A 7,257-nucleotide genomic window follows, 5' to 3' on the forward strand; every position below is an offset into this window, starting at 1 on the left:
CAGAACGTCAAGTCCGTCGTCGCCACCGTTGCCGTCGAAATCAGCCTTGCGTCGATAGTCATCTTTGCTCCGCGATCTACGCCTCGGAGAGCGGCTCAGGCGAAGAGAGACCGGTGGGAGCAGTGATTCCGAATCGCGATTGTGAAATGTCTACGATCGCTCGCCGCCTGCGTGCTGGCAGGAGCAACGCGGTCGTGAATGAACGAGTCAAGGCTTCTAAGCGTCGGCTCCGGGAGTCGGAAGTTTGTTGGCACCGAGACGATCTCCGCTTCTCATTAGGCGTAGCGCGTTGCCCGCGTGCCCCCAAGGAGAGACGAAAGCCGTATTAAAGAGCGTCCAAAGGCGCTGAACCCAATGTAAATAAGACGCTGCCTCACGTTTTTCAGCCTGAAGGGATGTGCGGAGAAAAAATTCGAGAGTGCACAGAAAGGAGTTGCTTATCCAAAGACACAAACACCGATATCCTAAGTTGAGGTCTAACCCTGCTCGTAAATTTAATAACGCCGGAAATTGAGCTATTTGGTGCATTTCTTTTTTAAAGTTGCTACTGTTAATACCATCAGAGACTGTAAAAGAATGGGCTGTGTATGGTAGATTCATACATACAAGCTGTGCATACAAGCTGGACAACAATTAATAAAGTAGCGTATCTTGCATAAACTGATAACAATATTATACAAGTCAAACAGCTACAAGAGTGAGCATATGACGGAAATAGTTGCAGTTAAAGAATCAGTTACAAGGTCAGTATTGAGATACCAAGTAACAGACAAGCCCCGATCAAGGCGGAAAAATACCAATGAAAAGTAAATCGACTACAGACAATGTAATAATAATAATAATTGGTTTCTGGGGAAAGAAAATGGCGCAGTATCTGTCTCATATATCGTTGGACACCTGAACCGCGCCGGAAGGGAAGGGATAAAGGAGGGAGTGAAAGAAGGAAGGAAGAGAGAGGTGCCGTAGTGGAGGGCTCCGGAATAATTTCGACCACCTTGGGATCTTTAACGTGCACTGATATCGCACAGCACACGGGCCCCTTAGCGTTTTACCTCCATAAAAACGCAGCCACCGCGGTCGAGATCGAACCCGGGAACTCCGGATCAGTAGCCGAGCACTCTAACCACTGAGCCATCGCGGCGGGTAGAAATTCCTATTTAAGGCACTAACAAGACAGTAAAAATAACATATTGGAACAGCAGTGTGTTTGAAAAGGAGAAGAATAATTGCTGCGATGCATATAGTTGATCTACAATCAGAGCACTAAACGTTTGTTAGGATGTTTGCTAGTGGTAGGAAAATAGCACTGCTGAAACGACAGCGCACCAACGCTTCACGTTCTCTGTTTTAGCCATTACTCGTGTCTGTTTTAATTTAATGTTGTTGCTTTCCGTTATTTTCACAGATTCATGGCGCTGAGAACGAATTCGATGATCCTGAAGGTTTCGCATGTTATTAGGTTCTTTCTCACAAAGGCATTTTTTTTCCTTCTGCCAAGTTGTCTCCGACCGAACTTTTGAAACATAAAGACAAAAAGGCAATACTCTTCTTGTATGGGTGCCTAAGTGGCACAGCATTCAGTGCCACGCAATTTTAAAAGCTCGGGATGGCATCACGGAAGAGTTTTCGGCTTGATTATAAAGTGACTCAGACATAATTTTGTTCTTTTTGTCACTTTAGAACAATAAACTACGAGGCGTAGGACTCTACGTATTGAGCATTCTTTTAATTCGGAAAGGGAATAAACAACCGACTAACAAGAACAAATAACAATTTCATTCTTCCGTAGTTCAACACACTCTATAACAATGATGGTACTTATGTACAGGTGCAAGAGTAAAAAGACAACGACGAATATAAATATGCGAGGATAAAAACATTCAGCGATGATGAGTACCTGCAGGAAGAGAGACAGTTACATCGCAAACCATTCAATACAAGTTTCATCACATACACATGCTGTCTCCTTACAGACCAACACTTCCTTCATAAAACAAAAGAGAAAGCTGGGAACTTATTAATTCTTGAAGATTTATATAGCTGCACATATCATCGAGCGAGACTGCCGAATAATCTAAACATTAATGCTTGGTCTTCATCGCGTTCTCGTCATCTGAAAATTCAATTCTACAATCGCTAAAACATGACTTACGTGCAAGGTTAAATTCAAAATCATCATCTAGTTCCAAGGGCAACGAGAAATCACCGAACAAAACTATCCCCTTGTGAACAGTAAGTCTATAACCTCCTCCTTTTCAAGCATGCGCACTGGAGGCGTGTATCTTGCAGGCAGTGACATATTTTAAACTGGGCCTCCCTGGATATAGAACAATGCATATTAAAAACAACACTGCAAAACGTATTTTGTATGTACAGAGGAGCTCAGGTGAGCATTCGAGGTTTTCTCCACACATGTTGTAGCCAACAACCTCGGACAAAATATCACATAGAATGATGGCGTTGCATTAGGCATGGCAGAACGCGCGAACGCGACATTGACGGCACAGGGGTCACCTAGTTTCGGCCCGTGTGAAGAGAAAAAGTACAAGGGTCAATTTGTTCCCATGGGCTCCCGGTGTATCGGAAGTAAAGTTTTTCTGCTCTAATTTCAAATGCAACAACAAGAAATGGTGCGCTTAGGAGGAGATATTGAGAAGAAATGCTGTTGCTTGCACCACTCCTTCGACCTCAACTGCGATAGGAGAGTTAATGAGGAAGGACACTGGTTTCGCTCTTGGATATTGCCCTAGGAATCGAACTGCTAACCATGTGCACTCAGTTATACATCTACTGGCTCAATAGGGGACGACAAAGAGTCCTTCTTGAAACATTTATCTTGGGTTGTTGAGCTGGTGCATCCAATTTTAAGACCAACGAATGCTTGCCGAAGAAAGCAAATTCCCAATCGTTTGCCCTAACTGGAAAACTGAGGCGACATGAGGGATTCCTTCTCGACCTCGTATTATTTTAAGACAGGAAGACCGAAGCGTGCAATGCAGGCGATGACCTCACACACAGGCCGACCTCTTCAGGCGCCGATACGAATCTCCTGCGTGATGGGCCAGTTGAAAGGTGGTCACGCATGAGCGCATTTAATGAGTCCTATACGTCCTCTACTGTAGGATGACAGTGTCTCTTCCGCAGCAGTCCGCTTTCCGTGTTTTTTTCTTCTTTTCTGCGAACCGTGCGTCAATTGTAAGGAGTGTGCAGCACACTCCAAAAGAACAGATAGCCCGTCCTTTCTGCCAATGACGCTGCCTGCGAGAGTGGGTATTCACATAAGTGCGGGGAAAGACAGAATTTCGCAGGGGAGGGGGCGGTGGGGCCAGGTGCTTTTGTGTGCGTGGGAGAGGGGGCTGACACGCGAGCACAGCCTTACGCGTCACTGGAGTGCCGGCAAAGCTGTGGTGGCAATGAAAGCGAACAACGGGAGGCCGTCTTTGAAGCGAGACCGAAATGGGAACACGCGACACGCTCAGCGCAAACGAAGTGAAAGAAGATAGAAACACAGCTAAAACGAAGAGGAAAGAACCTCGACACCCCTGCTTTCGTACAGCTAGTCTATGTGCAATACACGCGCCCCGCCGCCGCCTTTTTTTTTTTCTTCCTTTTCTTCTTCGCCGTTTATCTTGCAAGTTGTAATGGTACACAGAAGTGCCGAGTATGTGCACGAACCTTGACAACCTTCGAGGCAAAGACGGACGACCGGTCCCGACGTACGCGCAGCGTTTGTGTGTGTGATTGCACGAGCGAGGATTTGCCGTCGCGTTCGCGAGTCGTCTGTCCTCGAAAGACGGCTGGCTGTAGTTGCTATAGGTGTGGCACGAGCCCGTTGTGGTCTTGCGAATACGCGAAGCACCTTCGGCTACGATGATAGCTCACACGGCCAACCAGGCGATCCCGAGCCAGGACTCGATGGCGTATTGCTGAGTGAGTTGCACGTGTCACAACGGGGGAACAAACAGCGCATCTGTCCTGAGTGGTAGAGTGGTCCCTATGGGCTGACTCGAGTCGTTGCTGGCCAGGCCTAGCAATCCTTGACTAGCTTCTTGTAGCTCTTGCGGTAGAACCGGAAGAACATGAGGAAGAAGAAGATGCACTCGCCGATGCAGAGCCAGCTGAAGAACAGAGGGAAGCCGCATCGCACGAACAGGGGCATGATTGCGTGCACCACGAGGCCTACGAACTGGATGAGCTGGATCTGGGTGATGTAGCGCTTCCACCACAGGTACTTCTGCACCGAGGGGCCCATGAGTGAGAGGAAATAGTAGCTGTACATGATGACGTGCACGCAGCTGTTGACGGCCGCCGTGAGTATGTTCTGGCCGCCGCAGGCGTACTTGAGCACCATCCACACGGTCATGACGACCATGGCGTGATGCGCGACGTGCAGGACAGTCACGTGACTCTGCTTCTTGGTAAGCACGAAGAAGACGGTGTCGAGCAGGTCGCCGATCTTCAGCATGAGGTACCACCAGGCAAGCCTCGTCAGGGCCAGGGCGTTGGGGCTGTCCGAGTAGTCCACGGTCTGACAGGCCCAACTGTAGCCGCCGCCGAAGTACGTGTACCGGAAGAATTGAAACGCGAAGTAAGCGCTGGCCAAGACGTTGCCAAGGTTGTATGCCATGATCAGAGGCTTCAAACTGTAGGGCTTCCTGTCTCGCATCCAGTGAGGTCCCACCGTGGTCACGAAGGAGACGTACACGGCCACAACGCTGATCACGGTGATCGGGTTGTCAACCAGGGGCCAACCCTGGACCCTGGGGTCCGCGAGGGACGACATGTACCGGAGTCCATCTTCCAAAAGAGCCATGGCGTGTGGACAGTAGTGGCAGGCTCCGGGCGAGCGCTTCGGTCGATGCTATTCGTTTCGTCCCACGCCGTGTGCGACTGCCTGTGTAGACAGCGAAGCGAGCTCTGTCGAGCCCTGAACGAGATCGACGCCATTTAGGTGGTCGGTCGCGGCGACACCGCTGACGTCAGGCGAATTCGCACCTTGGCGTGTTCACGTGGACACTTCCTAGCGTCGTGGGCCCCGAAGCCAATGGGGCGCAGCTGTCGACTGTACGGAGCCCTCTGATTGGTCAGTGACGTCACGCACGTCATCATTGCGGCGTGCCGGTGACGGGGTGTTCCGAGGTGCGCTTGGGCACCTGTGCGTTCCGCTCTTCACACTGCTGCGCGGCGCGGTCGGAAGCCGCGCGTCGCGCCGTACGCTCAACGCGGTGAGGAGATACAGTTGATAAAAGGAGGCGCAGCAGCTGGCACGGGTCCCTTTCCGCTCTCGAAAGTCGCGGCAATCGCCGAGCGCAGCACCCGATTGGTCAACGGGGTCTGTGACGTCGACAAAACCGGACCAGAGGGAGCGGAGGAGGAAAAAGCTGGTTCGTTTGCGAGCACCGCGCGTAGCGTACCTCGCGCGTAGTCGACAAACGAGTCAGCGTCGGGGAAACACGCTTGCGGATCGTCTCGCGTACGCAAGGCTGGTGCCGACGGCGTGTTTGTTTATCCGCCGACTGCTCCGCGCGTCGGCGCTCCAGTCGCGTGCTTGCTCTCCGGACAAGACCACGAAATGGAATTGCGCAACAGGAAAAAGTAAATAAATGTAAACTAAAGGCCGCTCGTCGCCACCTTTCTCCGAAACACTAAAATTACCCACATGCGCGCGTGCGCGCGCCAAAGCGGGGATTTAGTAGAGACCGCTGGGGCATTTGGCACGCGAACGTCTCCGGCTGGTTGACGCACGGGTCGCGGCCTTTGTTTTCTAGCAATGTCTTAAAGATGTTTCGACCCGCTATTTTTTCCCCTCCGTGACGTCGTTACACGGCATGCTTTCTAGGAGAGGAATCGGGCGTTCCGGTAAGGGCAACGTTTCGTCACTGAAATATCTTGCCGCTTGATAAGGGTGTCAAAGTAACGATTTCGCGACTTGTAGCTCGATTGCACGATGGGGAAAGCACAATTCACTTTAACTGAATGATGGGGAATTGCACCCCTTCTCACGAACAGGGGCGCCATAACAGTGGTAACTGGTGGAGGTAAAAACTGAACAGAATAGACGGAGGCCTGTGGCACTAAACATATGGCGGTTTTTACTGAAGTCCAAAATAAGAAAGGAAAACTTTCGGGAATAGAAGTCATCCTTACGGAAAAACATTCAAATAAAAACATGTTTTTCCAAGTCAGAAAGTCCCTGTAAGCGAGACAGAAATGGCGGGGATTGTTTTTATTTTTACGCATTCATACTGGCTAGCGCCGTTTGGCATTGGGTTTTGTTCCTATTTCTTGCCTTGTTAGGTTCCACGCCTCTCTTCCAGTGTGAGGGAGATGTGTCCGTATTTAGGTGTTTCCTTGAAAGGGAAGGCTGATTGAAATTTCGTGCAGGTGTCTACCAGACAAATCGATTGTACGCTCTGTTTTCTTCTGCGCGTGGGGCCAGTTCACGCACGGATGTGTAAATATTTGTGGCTACCGTGCTCTTTGGCCGTCAGCTCCGCCTAATCTAAATCGCAACGATAACCCGGCCCAAAACTTGTTCAACACACGTTCAACACACCTCGCTTCAATGTCGCCATCTTTGAAGACTACCCGCAACTGACATGCACTCCTTCGACAAACTAACTACGCGCAAATTGAGCATCTCGATCAAAATTCCCAACAGCCAACCTGTTTTGACAAGCGCTGTCAAGGCCTAGCAGCATCCGGTCGTACTGGATAGCATCGCGTTCGGATGTGAGATAGCGTGTTGCCCGCGGTGTCATTGGCAGACCCTTTCAAGCGCCTTAACAGCAGTCGAAGGAGGCCTGCTTTACTGTCTCTATATATAGTTGTCTGTAAATCAAACACCTGTATCCCCAAACGAAGAAAATACACCCATCCTCTAGCAAACCTTTGATCGGGAAGGCTACTTTATGTAGTTTACGAAAGATGGTTTAATACCAGATGTGACGTCACTTAATCAGTGCAGTAATCAATTTTCATAGCTGTCCGCCAGTAAGCATTAGCCCCGATTGTGATAACATCGCCTATCTCGTGTTGAACACTGAACACTGTCCACACACTGCAGCTGACCCCCTATTTGTTCTCATGTGCGACAAGTTTTGCTAATTCCACCGCTGTTTCAGCAGACGGCACAACTAGACTGAGCGGCACTTTATGGATGCTTGTTGTGAAACTCGACTAAGTAGAGTTTAACAAGAAGGAAGTTGGTTGAACGAGTTACCTGATTCTGATTCCACGAAAGCTGCAGCGCGAAGA

At 49.8% G+C, this 7,257-nt stretch overlaps 1 pseudogene across 1 annotated transcript; it reads right to left on the minus strand.

Moving 5' to 3' along the window:
- Positions 1-1,705: 1,705 nt before the first annotated feature.
- Positions 1,706-5,210, minus strand: LOC144128129 (very long chain fatty acid elongase 4 pseudogene; annotated as a pseudogene). Its single transcript, XR_013313696.1, has one exon. The product of XR_013313696.1 is annotated as a very long chain fatty acid elongase 4 pseudogene (transcript).
- Between the last annotated feature and the right edge of the window lie 2,047 nt (positions 5,211-7,257).

Source organism: Amblyomma americanum, chromosome 4 (assembly GCF_052857255.1).
Source record: "Amblyomma americanum isolate KBUSLIRL-KWMA chromosome 4, ASM5285725v1, whole genome shotgun sequence".
NCBI classification, from domain to species: domain Eukaryota; kingdom Metazoa; phylum Arthropoda; class Arachnida; order Ixodida; family Ixodidae; genus Amblyomma; species Amblyomma americanum.